Source organism: Adiantum capillus-veneris, chromosome 18 (genome assembly GCF_014529385.1).
Source record: "Adiantum capillus-veneris isolate H3 chromosome 18, ASM1452938v2, whole genome shotgun sequence".
NCBI classification, from domain to species: Eukaryota; Viridiplantae; Streptophyta; class Polypodiopsida; order Polypodiales; family Pteridaceae; genus Adiantum; species Adiantum capillus-veneris.
In genome coordinates, this window is record NC_140948.1 from 31,672,130 (window position 1) to 31,688,099 (window position 15,970).

The following is a 15,970-nucleotide window of genomic DNA, read 5'->3' on the forward strand; positions in this document are numbered from 1 at the left end:
ATGGCCTGAACCAAGGAATCTACATGAGCTATGAAGCTTTGTTGAAATGTGCTCATATTGTACAAGATTCATTGCAAAATTCCCATCCATAGCAGGACCAAGATTTACACAGATTTATTGGAATATGCTCATATTATAGAGGATTCATGGAAAAATGATTTGCCATAGCAAGACCTTTACATGATTTGACCAAGAAAACGTCATGTATGGATTGAAAAGGAGAGAAATATTTCACAATGCTAAAGAGAGATTCACATCTCAACCTGTCTTAGTGCTAGTAGACCTCTTAGAGCCATTTAAGGTTGTGTTTAGAGGAATTTGCATCCTCAATGCAATGTAAAACATAGACACTGGCATTAGAAGAAGTGAGCTCAATTGGGAATTCCATCCTCAAGGCAAAAGAGTCATTCTGAAAATAGAGAGATCAACATAAATTTGAGAAAAAGCGGGAAGTACAACAAAAAGTTTTAAATTTTTTTGGTAGCTTTAGCAGGGTACATCAAAGATCGCCTAAGGGTATGTTTGTACAATTTGGCACAAGCCATTCTAAGATTTTTATTGATAGCTTGTAGATTTTTTGGGGTATTAAGGATCTGAATTTGGGTGTTAATTGAGCTGACATCAGTTAACAGAAGATGTTAAAGGTCCAAGCCTTACGAAACACATCAAAGATGAATACCAAGAAGCAGTGAAGATTGGGGTTACACATTTTTTACATTTTCCAAAATGGCCATGTATTGTAAATTCCCGATTTATTTCAAGCCATTGTAATATTTTTTAATCTGTTATGGGCTCAATGGGAGTTCCAAGCTGTAAAGAATAGGTTAGTTAGCATGCCTAGGTCGCAGCTTCAGTAAGTTGTGGAGCCCTAAAGTCCTTGCATGCCAGAACATTTCATATTTTACCCTAGGTATATAAGGTAGTGTGTAAAAGAAATTAGAGTTCTTAGCTTCATTTTTTGAGACCACTCTTTAGTGAGAGCTCATGAGGTGTGTGGCTATGGAGTCCTTGAGCTTCTCTTTGCTCATGTGACTTGATTAACACTAATCAAGGCTTAATTCTCTTTCACTATGCCTCTCTCATACTTCTTATGATTGTTAATGATGCTTTGATTAGCTAGATCGTAACTAGCTAGTGATTAATCCTACTCTAATCTTGTGTGATTGTCCTCTATACTTTGTGTGTGCATGTAGGTTTGATTGGAGTGCGGATGCTCAATGGATCTATGTGCGTGCACACGTGATTAGTGTGTTTCATGATAGGATTAGTGATGTGTGCATTTTGCAATCGTTACTATGTATAATTGGGTTTATTTGAGGTGAAGAGAAGTGGATGTGGAGATTGCCAGACCAATATTGTGGCTTAGCTCCTCCATAGGAGTTACTATTTGTGTTGCCATGATTAACTCATTAATCAATGAGTGTTTCCATGCCCTATCTGGGTAGCTCATCCCTCCGGATTGACAATTATTGTTGGTCATTGGAGCTATGCTATGATGGTACCCCCAACATTTGGCACCATTATCGGGGAGCGATGGCCTATGCTAGTGTAATTGTGGCATAATCAAATGGTATCCTCACTAATTCTCCTTGTGTGTTTATGGTTTTGTGGATTTTGGATGTGTGTAAATGAAGCAATGTGTTCAATTTTTTCTAATTTGATACCATATCTTGCTAATTGTGTGCCTGCACACTCTAATTTCACACTAATCCCTTGCTAATTTCACTAATTTTGTTAGCTTACATACTAATTTTCTACTAACTGGACTATCATTTTGTAATTATGCTTTGATATTTACCTAATTAGAGGCTTGGATTGCATTCATTGCCGGTTTGTGCTAATCACTTCATGATTTGATGTTTTTGAAATGCAAGATTAGGGCTTTGGAGCATCGATGAAAGCGGCCTACACATTGTGTACTTGAAGGTTAGATGGTGCTATTGGACTCAAATCTTGTGTGGTATACCTAGCCGTTGTCAAATTATGAATTGGAACTTTTGATTTTGACGTTTGCATGCCGTCGTAATGCCAAAATTTTCATATAATTGAATGTGCAAATTGATGGTTTCATGTGCTAATGTGCATTGTTAATTTGCTTAATTGCATGCTTGGATGGTCAATTGAAATTTTTTGCACTAAAATCAAGTGTGTGATGCATTCTAATGGAGTGTGTGTACGCCGAATTTTAGGCGTGTGTGCACTATTTTGTTCTCGTGTTTGCACTTAAAAATCAATGTGCGCATAATGGTTTTGCTAAATTGATGGTTGATATGTGTTATGGTCATGCCCAATTAGAGATTTGTGAATTCAATTTACAATTTCAACAAGATTAACCCTTGTGTGTGCGCATGTAAAAATCGATAAAAATTGTCAATTATTAGTGTGTGTGTGTGTGTGTGTGTGTGTTCGCCTAAAAAGTGCTTAGTGTGCATGTTTAATTTTATGTTTGATTGCAAAATTGAAGTGTGTAATGGTTAATTGCTACGTTTCAAGCTCAAAACAGTGTTTTACACATTCCAAATGCATCAAATTTTCACCTAGTTTTCTCGGTTTAATTGCCTACTTTTGGTTTTTATTGTTGGAATTAATGGCAATCAAATTATGATTTTATTTGGCTACACTAATCCCCTATGACTGAATATTTTTTTTAAAGTATTTTTTTGGATACTTTTTGCTTTTTTTTTGCACCGTAAAAATTTGATATCTTACGATCTTGACAAGCTGTTTTGTATGCATATTTATGGCATCATTTTGAGCACGTTTGTGCCCTCCATGATCAACTTTGAGCGTTTTGCTATTTTCGGGGGTCGAGTTGTAGATCTTGTCATAATTGGCATTTTAAATAAAAACTGCTATTTTTGGTGTGTTTATGTGTGTCAAAAGTGTTTGATTGTGATTGGTGATAGTTTTTGGAGATTTCTAGAATTTTTTGGATTTTTTGGCAATTTTGGATTTTCGAGTGATTTTCGGACTTTTAAAGTATAAAAAATAAAAAATTGTGTTTAACATGCGTCGACCGTTGATCACGAGCTGGGATGTATGCTTGAGTGAATTCTGACGGTCACGCGGACTAGACGATTAAGTTACGGGCTTTTCGAAGAGAAAATCGGACCCTGAAGGTTTGTGTAGTTGGGAACTATGTCTTGCAATCATAAAGGTTGAAATAATTCAACAAAAAAAACCCAACCCATCTTCAGCATGCTGAAGATCCTCTCTCTCTTCCCTTGGACTTACCCTCTCTCATCCCCACCACACTCTCTCTCTCTTCACTCTCACTTTCTCTCTCCGCATAAGATACCTTCTCTCAAACCTTCCCCCCCTCACACTCTCTCTCTCTTTGAAACACATAAGATAGCATTTTTTCCTCTCCCCTTAACGCTGAAGATAGTCGTCCTTTTCTCTCTCTCCGAGTTTCACCCCCCCTTTGTCGTGTTCCAGCTCATTTTCTCTCTCTCTCTCTCTCTCTCTCTCATACTTTCCCTCTCCCTCTGCTCCAGGTCATACGCACATGCAAGCGTGCAACGCCGCTGACTCCCTCTATGCTCTCTCCCTGTCAATTTAGAGCTCTTTCTCTCTCTCCCTCTCTCTCTCTCTCTCTCTCTCTCTCTCTCTCTCTCTCTCTCCTACACGCATAACACCACACACACACCTACACACTCTCTCTCACTCTTTCTCTCTTCTCCTCTACGCGGTGTAGCACTAGAGCAACTCGGGACCATCTTCGTCGCCATCGCTGATGACAGCAGCAAGTAATGTTTAGTGTAGTTTAGTTAGGTAATTTTTAATTTTTTACTTTTATTTAATAGAAATTCAATAAAAAAAGAAAATGAAGAAAAAATCCTAATTTAGTTTTTGTAAAGTATTTTAAAAAATCAATCACACAAAAAATTAGACTAAAAGTTATTAAAAATAGAAATAAAAATTCACCAAAAATAAAATAATCATCAAAAAGTCAATAATCTTTTTTTCAAAACCTCCAGAGAAAATTCAAAAAAAATAAAACAAATCAAATAAATCACAACAAAAAAAAGAAAATTCATACAAAAAAATTAAACATAAAAGGGGAGGAATCAGAAAAGGCAAAAAAGCAAAAAGCCGCAAAAAAATTCACACCGCAGGCAATTTTTAAAAAAAGAAGAAAGGACCATTTCAAATTTTTAAAAAACAAGTAGAAAAGCTTGAAAAATTGAAGAAGCGAGAAAAAAAGATTGAATTGAGCCGTGGGCCGCAAAACTTTCAAAAATTGAGAAAAAAAAGAGCAAAAACGAAACCGAGCAAAACCAAGAAATAGAAGTTGTGTCAATAGTTGACTGGCAAGGATACGTTCACATGAAAACGCAATTCGAAACTGAGTTTTGAGTAAAATTTAGCCACTAGGGCATTGTTTACGCGCTGAAATTGCGATCCGGGAGTGAAAATAGGAAATTTTGGGTGAAAATTGGCAAGTTTGAGTTGAATCTCGCGAGGGTTTCAAATTTGGACCTAGAAATAGGGAAATCGCCAACTATTAGTTGATAACCATTTCGGCCAATAACACCATGAGTTGAGCCCAGTTCTAGAAGGTGTTGCCACAATTTAGGCAAGAACCTAGAAGTGATCGTACAAGCTACAAATCGGCAAGTGCAAGTAATTACATTGCAAATTGGGTCTAGAGTTGGACGACCAAGAACACAAATCACATTGGATTGCAGAGAACAGGCTATGTAGGCTCCATATTTTCATTGTTTCAAAGACCACAAGTCAAGTTTGATACATTCGAGATAGAGTTAATTAACTCTTGTGAGTCTAGAGAACCTTCAAATGCCCAAATTGCTTTGACACAAGCAGTTTTGTCAAGCTGAAGTAAAAGAAATTTGACGGTGCAACATCAAAGAGAATTGATAAAGATAAATAATAGTGAGTACATACATTTTTCCATTAAATATATGTACATTTGAAATAGAATTTTGATGTTTTTATTACATCTAAGAAGTAAAAAATGAAGTAGCAGCAGTAGAAGTATTCCTGCAAAGACTAGTCAAACAACATTTCAATTTAAAGACAAAAGAAGTTGGAATCCTCACCTACACCCATGATGCAAACAAAAAAATCATCACCATTTTTGTTTAGTCATGGAATGCAGATATAGGACGGGTCCAACAATTGTCATCCATGTCCCTCTTATCCATGCATTCAAATATGTTCAATGATGACAAAATATTATATTTAGAACCATGTTTGCTTATGGCAGCAAGGAGTAAATCCTCTGGACTTGTTAAAATGTAATAGATAGAGTTTTTAGGGCATAGTACTTTAGCAAAGTAATAGCAAAATTAGAATTTTAACCTCCCAATACTTAGCCAAGTAAAGAGCTGGAAACAAAACTATCCCTTATGGTCAAGAGATACTCATGTTAAACATAGTGTTTAGTTGAGTTTGAAGAAAGAAAACTATTATCTCACACAGTTTTAAATTGAAAAGCTAGCCTTTAAAAATTCATTTAAATGTTAGCACATATGTCGTTCTCGAGGGTTACGCACAACTGATGCTTTCTTGACCAAAGGATACCTTTTAACTCTTTATGCAAAGTATTTTGCATTTAGTAAACCAAATACATAATACACGTCCGTCGTAGGTGATGGGGTGTCCGTGAGCCGTGAGGGTTAACACGAGCAGTTTGTCAAGCTGAAGTAAACGAAATTTGACGGTGCAACATCAAAGAGATTTGATAAAGATAAATAATAGTGAGTACATACATTTTTCCATTAAATATATGTACATTTGAAATAGAATTTTGATGTTTTTATTACATCTAAGAAGTAAAAAATGAAGTAGCAGCAGTAGAAGTATTCCTGCAAAGACTAGTCAAACAACATTTCAATTTAAAGACAAAAGAAGTTGGAATCCTCACCTACACCCATGATGCAAACAAAAAAATCATCACCATTTTTGTTTAGTCATGGAATGCAGATATAGGACGGGTCCAACAATTGTCATCCATGTCCCTCTTATCCATGCATTCAAATATGTTCAATGATGACAAAATATTATATTTAGAACCATGTTTGCTTATGGCAGCAAGGAGTAAATCCTCTGGACTTGTTAAAATGTAATAGATAGAGTTTTTAGGGCATAGTACTTTAGCAAAGTAATAGCAAAATTAGAATTTTAACCTCCCAATACTTAGCCAAGTAAAGAGCTGGAAACAAAACTATCCCTTATGGTCAAGAGATACTCATGTTAAACATAGTGTTTAGTTGAGTTTGAAGAAAGAAAACTATTATCTCACACAGTCTTAAATTGAAAAGCTAGCCTTTAAAAATTCATTTAAATGTTAGCACATATGTCGTTCTCGAGGGTTACGCACAACTGATGCTTTCTTGACCAAAGGATACCTTTTAACTCTTTATGCAAATTATTTTGCATTTAGTAAACAAAATGACACGTCTCCTTCTGTATGAACGTGTGTGAGTGAAAATGGTTAATAACACTCTGCATTCCATGACATTAAGAAAAACCAATTTAATAATTTATCAAGCTACAGTGTTATCTAATTAGAGATATGCACTTGAGTCAATTAATCTTAGTTTCTCAAAAAGGGAAAATGGAAAAATAATGTAAAAAAGTCAAAGTTGTTCACTTGGGAAGAGGATGAAGGATCCACGGCTTCATAATCCATCCGTTTCTACCATGAGAGTTGGCTTGAAGATAGATCTGTATTTTTCGGGCTCCGAGATCGAGTGCTCACCTACAATTTTGCCAAGTGTCAAGACCTTTAGAGGTTTACACAGTGATTTTGACTAGAGGAGGATGACAGAGTGCTAGTTAGGCAACACTAAAGCATTGCGTGCTCATAGTTTTTAAGGGAATTAAACCCAATATTGACAATGCTTTCTTGGAGATAAACTTTTAGATTGTCGAGTGCAGACTATTACGCGAAGAGGGAGCTTAAGCAAGAGTGGATTGGCAATTGTTTGAGTGTATATAGAATTGCACTAGAGTGTATGAGAGAGATTGTACGCAACCGCCAAGGTCGCTGGTCGGGGGGCAGAGACCTGCAACCACTCATCTACTAGACATTCCCTGCCGAAACCTGCCCCATGAACCGTCGGATACTCGACAACTCAGCATAAGGAATGAATTTCAACAGCCACGATACTCTGCGCCAACCATTATTTGCCACCTCAGTGCACGGAATGAATTTGAGCAGGCTCTGTACTCTGCGCCAACCACCATTTTCCATCTCAGCGTGTGTAATACTCATTGCACACTGTAAACGTACAATCAGAGCCCACTATTGGCGGAGGAGGGCGCAAGAACATGACGATACTGATGAGGAAGAGCTCGGCAAGGGCGGCAGCGACTGTCTCAAGGGTTTGCTACAGGCGCTCAATGCTCACCAATAATTCTGGAGCAGCGCGTTGTTGTCCACCTAATCTTCGGCAGCCTTAGCCAATCCCTGCAACCGCACAGACGCTGGCACTCTGGTGGGTTTTTCGTGCAACAACAGGAACAGAGTGACCTCAACTAACCTACTGTCGGCACGCCTGGTGGGAAGGCTGCCCAGCTGTCCTTGTGCTCCTCCTTGACAACGTCCACCAAGACAATAACAGGATACACTGTCAACGTACACTATCATAGACTCTGTACTCTGCACCAACGACCAATTTTCACCTGCAGAGGTACACTGTCAGAGCCCACTATTGGCCCCCCTCCCAGCGACCATTGACGGCCGGGAAAGGTCGTCCAGTGACCTTTCCCCCGTAATAACTGCGCCACATGGCTCCCGGCCTCCGCAGGTCGCCAAGTCGTCGTAGTTATTACGGGGAAAGGTCACTGGACGACCTTTCCCTACCCCTTAAATAGCCAAACAATGAGACAACGCTTGCAGACATTGTATGTGTGAGTGTGTGTGAGAGAGAAAGAGTAAAGAGAGCATGCCAAGTTTTGTTCCAACACTTTCATCAGAGAACGGCCAAGTATCGTTCAAGTAATTTTGTTAGTGTGTGTGTGTGTGGCAGGAAGAGACAAAATTTTGTTTTCGAATCTGTTTTGGGGTTCAGGTACTCCACATGCATAAGTTGCAGCGCTGCCGAAACGACATGACAAGAATATTTAAAAGAAACTCTTTTTTAAAAGAAAATGTCCATTGACATGGTATGCCTCCATATGAGGTAATGGTTTTATTTAAGGTACCATCTACTAACATAATATGGCGGAAGGGAGAGCCCTTTCCACGTGTCTTCTCTGCGAGTCGAAGGCTAAATTTCAAAACGAGAGCCGACTCCAGCGTGCACGCTCCAAGCCCCTTTAACTGCTTTGGACCCCAAGAATTTCAAAGCTATCAAGCCAATTTCAGCGTGCACGCTACAATTCCCTTTGATGCTTGGACCCCATCCTTATCGTCATGTCGACCTGACAGAGAAAGAGACGGTGAGAAAGCTCCATCGCCACGACCTCTGTGTGTGTGTGTGCGTGTGTGTGTGTGTGTGTGTGTGAGAGAGAGAGAGAGAGAGAGAGAGAGAGAGAGCACTTGTTGCAGGTGAGAAAGAGAGAAAGAGAGTGAGAGAGTTAGCTTCTCAGTGGAATTTGAGGCATTCGGATGTGTGTGTGAGCATTCGAGGCCTGCATGCAGAGAAAGTCTCCACGACCTGTGTGTGTGTGTGTGTGTGTGCGCGTGTGTGTGTGAGTGAGTGAGAGCGAGAGAGAGAGAGAGAGACTAGAGCTTTGTTGCTCAAAGCCTTGCCTTCCTCCCAACCTACCTCTCACCCCCCGCCAACGCCAAGTTGTAGCCGCCACCGAAGCCAATTACCATGCAGGTCTGCACACAGAACAGGAGAGAGTCAGATAGCAAAACCAGCTGGTTAGCCGCAGAGAGAGAGAGAGAGAGAGAGAGAGAGAGAGAGAGAGAGCATGCACTGAGTTAGCCGCAGACCTCTGAGAGAGAGAGAGATGCGTATGTAGGCTGCACGCAGAGACAGAGAGAGTGAGATAGCGCATGCAACCGGCTAGCTGCGGAGAGAGAGAGAGAGAGAGAGAGAGAGCTCATGCAGCCATTGATGACACAGCGAGAGTGAGAGCCTGAGATTGCTGCAGGTTTGCGTAGCAGGCGGAGAGAGAGAGAGAGAGAGAGAGAGAGAGAGCTCATGCAGCCATTGATGACACAGCGAGAGTGAGAGCCTGAGATTGCTGCAGGTTTGCGTAGCAGGCGGAGAGAGAGAGAGAGAGAGAGAGAGAGAATTTTCTTGCTCATTGCAAACCTGGCGAGTCAGCGGGTGGTGCGGCAGGGACATTCTCAGTCGGGTCAACCAGGTAAGCAAAAAAATTTTTAGTTATATTTCTATTCATTTATAAAATTAGTGTTCTGGTTCTTTTCATTTAATGGATTTTTGTTCAAAGAGAGAGGGAGAGAGAGAGAGAGAGAAGAGAGAGAAGAAGAATAAGAGAGTTTTAACGTCGTAGGAAACTATCCCAAGAGACCTTAAAGATCTAGCCGACAAGGAGAGTTGAACTCAAAGCAAAGGGCAAAAATGAGAGAGATACATGGCCATAACCGGCAATGGACCGGCATCATTTTGTAACTATGCCTTTTGGCATAGTTACAAAACGATGCCGGTGGAAAGCTTTTCGCCGCTAGATAGGGTCAGAGGAAACTTAGCCTTGCGTGTCTATAGCCTAAACAAGAGAGAGAATATAAAAAAACAAAGAGAGATCAAATTGTTATAAACTGGTGAATCTAATATCATGTTTGGAACTTTGTGTGGTATGTGTGATCACATGTTTGGAACTTTGTGTGGTATGTGTGATCACTGACACAATGGGTGCCCAATGCAATATGAGAGAGAGAGAGAGAGAGAGAGAGAGAGAGAGAATGAGAAATGAAATGATATATTAACATCTTGAAGAGGTCAATGTCACCTATGATACCAAACGATTACAAAGTGATAAATCTAATACCATGTCTGGGTATTTAAGAAAGAGATGCTAAAATGAATCTAGGATTGCTACTAACTGGAACTATGTGGGGTGTGTCATCACTGATACAATGGGTGTCAGTGATACAATGAGAGAATATTAAAAAACAAAGAGGGACCAAACTGTTAAAAATTGTTGTATCCATGAGGAACCACATAAGGTATGTGTTAGCACTGATACAATGGGTGCCCTATACAATATAAACGAACGAGAGAGAGAGAGAGAGAGAGAGAGAGAGAGAGAGAGAAAATACACATAAATTTCTTCAAAAAATGACAGAGAGAAAAATAGAAAGGGAGAGGAGATGAAAATGAAGTGGATGTTTTATTAATTGAGACCGTGTGTGATCACAGACGAGAGAGAGAGAGAGAGAGAGAGAGAGAGAGAGAGAGAGAGAGAGAGAAGCAAAATAAGAATCTATTCCATATAGACACTTGACACTAAAAACGAGCTGCTTGGGGTGCAACAAGTGCAGCTGAGCAAGTCTATTGATAACAAACCGCTATGAGAGAGAGAGAGAGAGAGAGTTGTTCCTTATGTGCATGGATATACACACTTGCATTATTCTACACGCGCAGATACTCCTAAGAACCACCTGCTTGGTGTTGTTGTCCTGTGGCATGCTTTCTCCCTCTCCCACTCTCTCTATGGCTCTCCTGTTGTAGAAGATGTCCAATAGCTAGAATGAATTGACTAAAACCAAAAAGAGAATGGGAGTGTGGGGATGGGCGAGAGAGAATACAGTCACCACAGGAAATACGGGATGTGAAGCCATAGGTTCAGTGCCTTGCATTGGTAGGAACCTCTAAAGGGCAGAGAAATTTCCGGTAGGTTGAGCCTATAGGAGGGTGTAGAGTCCTAGACACACTAATGTCTCACGGGTTGAGCCCACTAGAGGGTGTAGCGTCTTGACCACACCACCCAAGCATTCCGCCCGACAATTCCTTATTTCAAGATGCTTGGAGTATTAAGTCCAATAAGTACGACACTAAAAGTTACGTCCCAATAATATCTAGAAAGTGCAATATAGATGAGGAGGCTTAGAGGAGCAATATCTGATGCTTTCTTCTATATCTAGAATGAGCACTGCTAGGCAATTGTGCCATTGGGTATGTAGAAAACACACATGTACACACTTGCATCTATTCTCTGCAGAGACTGATCAAGACTGATCTTTTGTGTGAAGAGTAGTAGGCATCAATATTAATTAGGAGGTTCTTTCTAGGGAACATGAAGTCGTCCCAATTGCAAAAATGAACCGAACAAAATAAGAAAGAACCCCTTAACATGATTCTTAGAAACCTCCAGCATGCTTCAAGTGGCATTTAACATAACCAATTTACTACACATCCCGTTGTCACATACATTCACTCAAACATATGTAAACAAGTAGCAATAGGTTAATAGTGATAGTTCCATTGTGTGTGTGTGTGTGTGTGTGTTTGTGTGTGTGTGTGTGTGTGTGTGTGTGTTTTTGTGTGTGTGTGTGTGTGTGATGAAGGGATGCATAAAAATAGACACACATGTACATACATTTATCTGTGGTAAGAGCGAGCGAGACCCGCCAGTAGGCGGGTCGCCCGAGCTAGTTCTCACTAAGGAAAGGTAGGCATAAACTAAAAAACTTAAGTCATAATTATCCAATAAGGGCTAACACCAGTGGGGTTTTAAAATAGACTTGCAACTCCGAGCTTGGAGAAGAGTGATTGTTTGTGAACTTTATACTATACTTGCTCCTTGTAAGAATACCATTCCAAGAATTGTCGATAAAGAAAGGTTTTAAATGCAGGTAAGTTCCCGTTATCTAACTCTTCTGCTCAAACACTACAAAAGGCTCTTCATATTAGCGACGCTCACACAGCGACGCTCAAAAAAAAAATTCCCAGCGTCGCTATGAGCGTCGCTATAAGCGTCGCTATGAGCGTCGCAAATTTATTTGTAAATTTGCGACGCTCATAGCGACGCCAGCTGGGGTAAAAAAAATAACCGAGCGCGCCCAAAAACTCAGATTTTTTTTCGGCGCCCTCAAGCAAAGAGCAGGTAACGCTCTCCCTCACTCTCTCTCTCTCTCTCTCTCTCTCTCTTTTCTTCTCCACACACACACACACACACACACACACACGGAGAGGAAGGAGAGCCAGGTATGCTCCTTCCCTCTCCTCATTCTCATGTTCCCTTCCCCTCTTTCTCTCTCCCTCTCTCTCTCTCTCACACACACACATACACACACATAGTGTTTTTGAGAGAGAGAGAGAGAGTACAAACAAAAACAAAAACGCACACACATACATAAACAAAGAATGCACACACACATTGAGAGAGAAAAAAAGAGAGAGAGCATGCATAAACAAAAAACGCACGCATTGAGAGAGGAAAAGAGAGAGAGAACATGCATAAACAAAAAACGCACACATTGAAAGAGGAAAAGAGAAAGAAAACATGCATACGATCCAAAAAAATGCACACACATTGAGAGAGAAAGAAAGAGAAACTAAGGGAGCGTCGTAGGAAACTAATTAAAATTAAAAGACCTAAAGATCTAGCCGACGAGGAGTTGAACTGAAGACCTATTATTCAAGAGGGAAATGGCATAATCAATCTATCAGACTTGGCATGGGTGATAGAAAGATTATACCATTTATCTCTTTTTATTGGCACACACATCCACACACGCGCACACACACAGGAAGAAGAGAGTTATAACGTCGTAGGAAACTATCTTAAAAGACGTTAAAGATTAGGTTATATGTAGACTTACATTAAATTAGATTTAGGTTTATTTTTAACTAGATTTACATTTATTTAAGCTAGATTTAGATTTACGTTATATTAGATTAGATGCGGGTCTCCATAGACTGCGATGCCTGCATGAAGCGGGTGAAGAAAGCCCTCAATGGAATATAGGGTATTGCTGCCTTCACTCATGGTGGGCTCCGTCGATCCAAAAGTACTGGTGAAATGTCTTCAGAAGATAGGGAAGAAGGTGGATCTTCAGGGCGACAAGAGTCACTACATCCCCGACACAATGACCATCTAAACAACCTCTAGTCATTAGACTTACGTTAAATTAGATTTAGCTTTATTTTTAGTTAGATTTACGTTTATTTAGATTTACGCTTATTTACGTTAGATCGAGTCCACGCAAGAATTACTTACGGTTTAGGGTTTAGAGTTAGACGAACAGTGAAAAGATCTACTGTGAAAAGATCTACTGTGAAAAGATGTTAAGATGAAGTGAAGTGCTACAGCTAGAGAAGAGGCAAAGGGATTTTGTCCACTACATGCAGTATCATGTAGACGTGGGTGTGTAGATTTCTTGTACCCACAAATATAGGTATTGACCAATAAAGACGAGATTATAACCCGGTGGTTCTGATCTCCGTGCACCTCTAGACCGAGGTGTGCGGGGATTGGACATGACTAGAGAATGTGAGGTAAAGAGAGAGAGAGAGAGAGAGAGAGAGAGAGAGAGAGATAAGACGAAGAATGCCAATAGAATATTAAATTTGTTGTCCAGGTTATAAGTTTTTTATCCTCATTATGAGTAGCGACGAGGATGTGGGACCGTCCAACCGAAACACCTATCTCTCAACGAGGGTCTTATGTCCTTGTAATCAATGCAAGCATGCTGTGCGACGGACAAGACGTGTTTCTTTGCAGCACGTTCGCGAATTTGGCGAGTTCGATCCATCTATTATAGATCGAGTTGTTGCCAATTATAACTCGTCGGACTCTGACGCTGGCCAACAAGCAGCAATCTTGCAACCCAATAGACGTATTCGCAGGCGCTTTGGTCAAGCAGCATATGTGAGGCCACAAGATGTACCCTCTGACATCTCGGGGGATGATCATGCAGAGCACATTCCCAACGAGGCAATGTTTGAGCCCGAGATTGATGAAATGATCGAGACGATCATGGATTCAGAAAGGCTTATCTATGATGATATGAAAAGTGAAGCCGATACGTCATTGTATAATGGAGCACGTATGTCTAGATTGAAAGCACTCCTGGTTCTTCTCAACATGCAGGCAAAGTTTGGATGGAGTGACACTAGCGTCACAGCGCTTTTCAGGTGATCTATTACAATTAGTTTACTTTAATAGAACTCTAAATGTATAATGATCTGATAGATTTTTACACGACTGTATCATATTTTTATGTTGTGTAGATTGCTGAAAGAGCACATTCTACCAGCTGACAATGTGATGCCAGATTCCCGAGATGAAGCAAGAAAGATTTTGCGAAACTTGGGGATGGATTACAATTCTATCCACGCTTGTCCTAATGACTGCATTCTTTTCAGAGGGGAATACACAGACATGGAGAAGTGTCCGAAATGTGATTCCGAAAGATATCGAGTAGATCTCCACGGGACAAAAATTCCACAAAAGGTTTTGCGACATTTTCCTTTGCTTCCTCGCATCAAGCATTTCTTCGAATGTAAGTCCATGGCCGCCCTAGCATCATGGCATGAGGAGAATAAATCTTCGGATGGTGTGCTACGAATTCCTGCAGATTGCGCAGCCTGGAAACATATAGATGGAACATGGTCGGATTTTACCAGGGAAGCTCGAAATTTGCGCTTAGGCCTGGCTATGGATGGCGTAAATCCATTTGGTCAAAGATCAACATCTTACAGTGTATGGCCCGTTGTCATCGTCAACTACAACATTCCCCCGTGGTTGACTACGAAGAAGGGGCACCTATGGCTAAGCTTGATTGTGCCAGGGCGATATAAAGTGGGGAATATGGATGTGTATCTTCGTCCACTATTGGAAGAGCTACAACAATTGTGGATTGGCATAGAGGTGGTGGATATGAGCCGACACACAGGACGACGGAATGCTTTGATCAGAGGTATTCTAATGTGGACCATGCATGACTATCCCGGGCTAACAGAATGCTCAGGTGATCTATTGACACTCCTCACTCAGACACTGTAAATCTTGTTTTTCCCCATAGTTGATCTATTATCATGTGTATACATACAGGGCTTCAAACAAGCGGATACAGAGCATGTGTCACATGTGGACCTAAACTGAATGCACGTAGGGCACCCTCACTGAAGAAGCAAATCTACGAAGGTCATCAAGCGTATCTTCCGGAGAATCATGTGTTACGTGACGGCTTTTTGGGAAGAGAGCCACCAAGGATGTCTGCACAAGCATGGTTAGAGCAGAAGGAGATGTGCGATGACGGATTGCCTCCAGGGATGAAGAGACTATCTCTATGGTACGAGTTACCATACTGGCCCCGACTCGTGATCAATCACTTGCTCGATCCAATGCACATATTCAAGAATGTGGGTAATTTACTATGGGACCATTTGACCGGCAAGAAAGATACTTTGGGAGCCAGAGTTGACCTTAGAAATGTGGATCGTATGGAGCAATATTGGCCGCAAACAGCGTCTGATGGATCGATAAAACTTCCTAAATCACCATGGATTTTCACAGGAGCCCAAGAACGCAAAGTAAAAGAGGCCATTCGATCTTTGCGGACCCCCACTGGCGTAATGCACTCGCTCCGAACGTGTTTTACTAAAGAAGGAAAGCTTACCGGTTTGAAGTCACACGATTGGCATAAAATGTGTCAGGTACGTTCATAGTGGACTTTAATATCATTGCATAAAATGTGGACTTTAATATCATTGCTGCACATACTTTACAGTTTATTTTACCGGTTGCCATTGAGGGATGTTTGTCTCTCGACATCCGTAACACAATCTACAAACTTGCAAAGCTGGTGCAATGGATCTCACAAAAGGAGATCGACGTAGACTCCATACCATTCGCCAAACTAAATGCTGCGGAGCTTGTGTACATGTTTGAGAAACATTTTCCTACTACAATACTAACCATTCAGGTGTCTCACACTTCCTTTCTTCCTCTAAAAGTTCCAATGATTATATACTTTTAACGTTCATAGCCATAATGTTAGCCAAAAAAAACTAACAACCAAATTTTTTTAAAAAAAAACACACACACACACACACACACAACACCCCCACCCCCC

At 40.5% G+C, this 15,970-nt stretch overlaps 1 protein-coding gene across 1 annotated transcript in view; it reads left to right on the forward strand.

The window, feature by feature from the left end:
* Positions 1-8,604: 8,604 nt before the first annotated feature.
* Positions 8,605-15,970, forward strand: part of LOC147435436 (mediator of RNA polymerase II transcription subunit 11) — an 82,546-nt gene continuing 75,180 nt past the window's right edge. The window contains exons 1-2 of the mRNA XM_086488502.1: positions 8,605-8,798; positions 9,175-9,291. The gene's annotated coding sequence lies outside the window, so the exon portion shown is untranslated. The remainder of the gene's footprint in view (positions 8,799-9,174; positions 9,292-15,970) is intronic.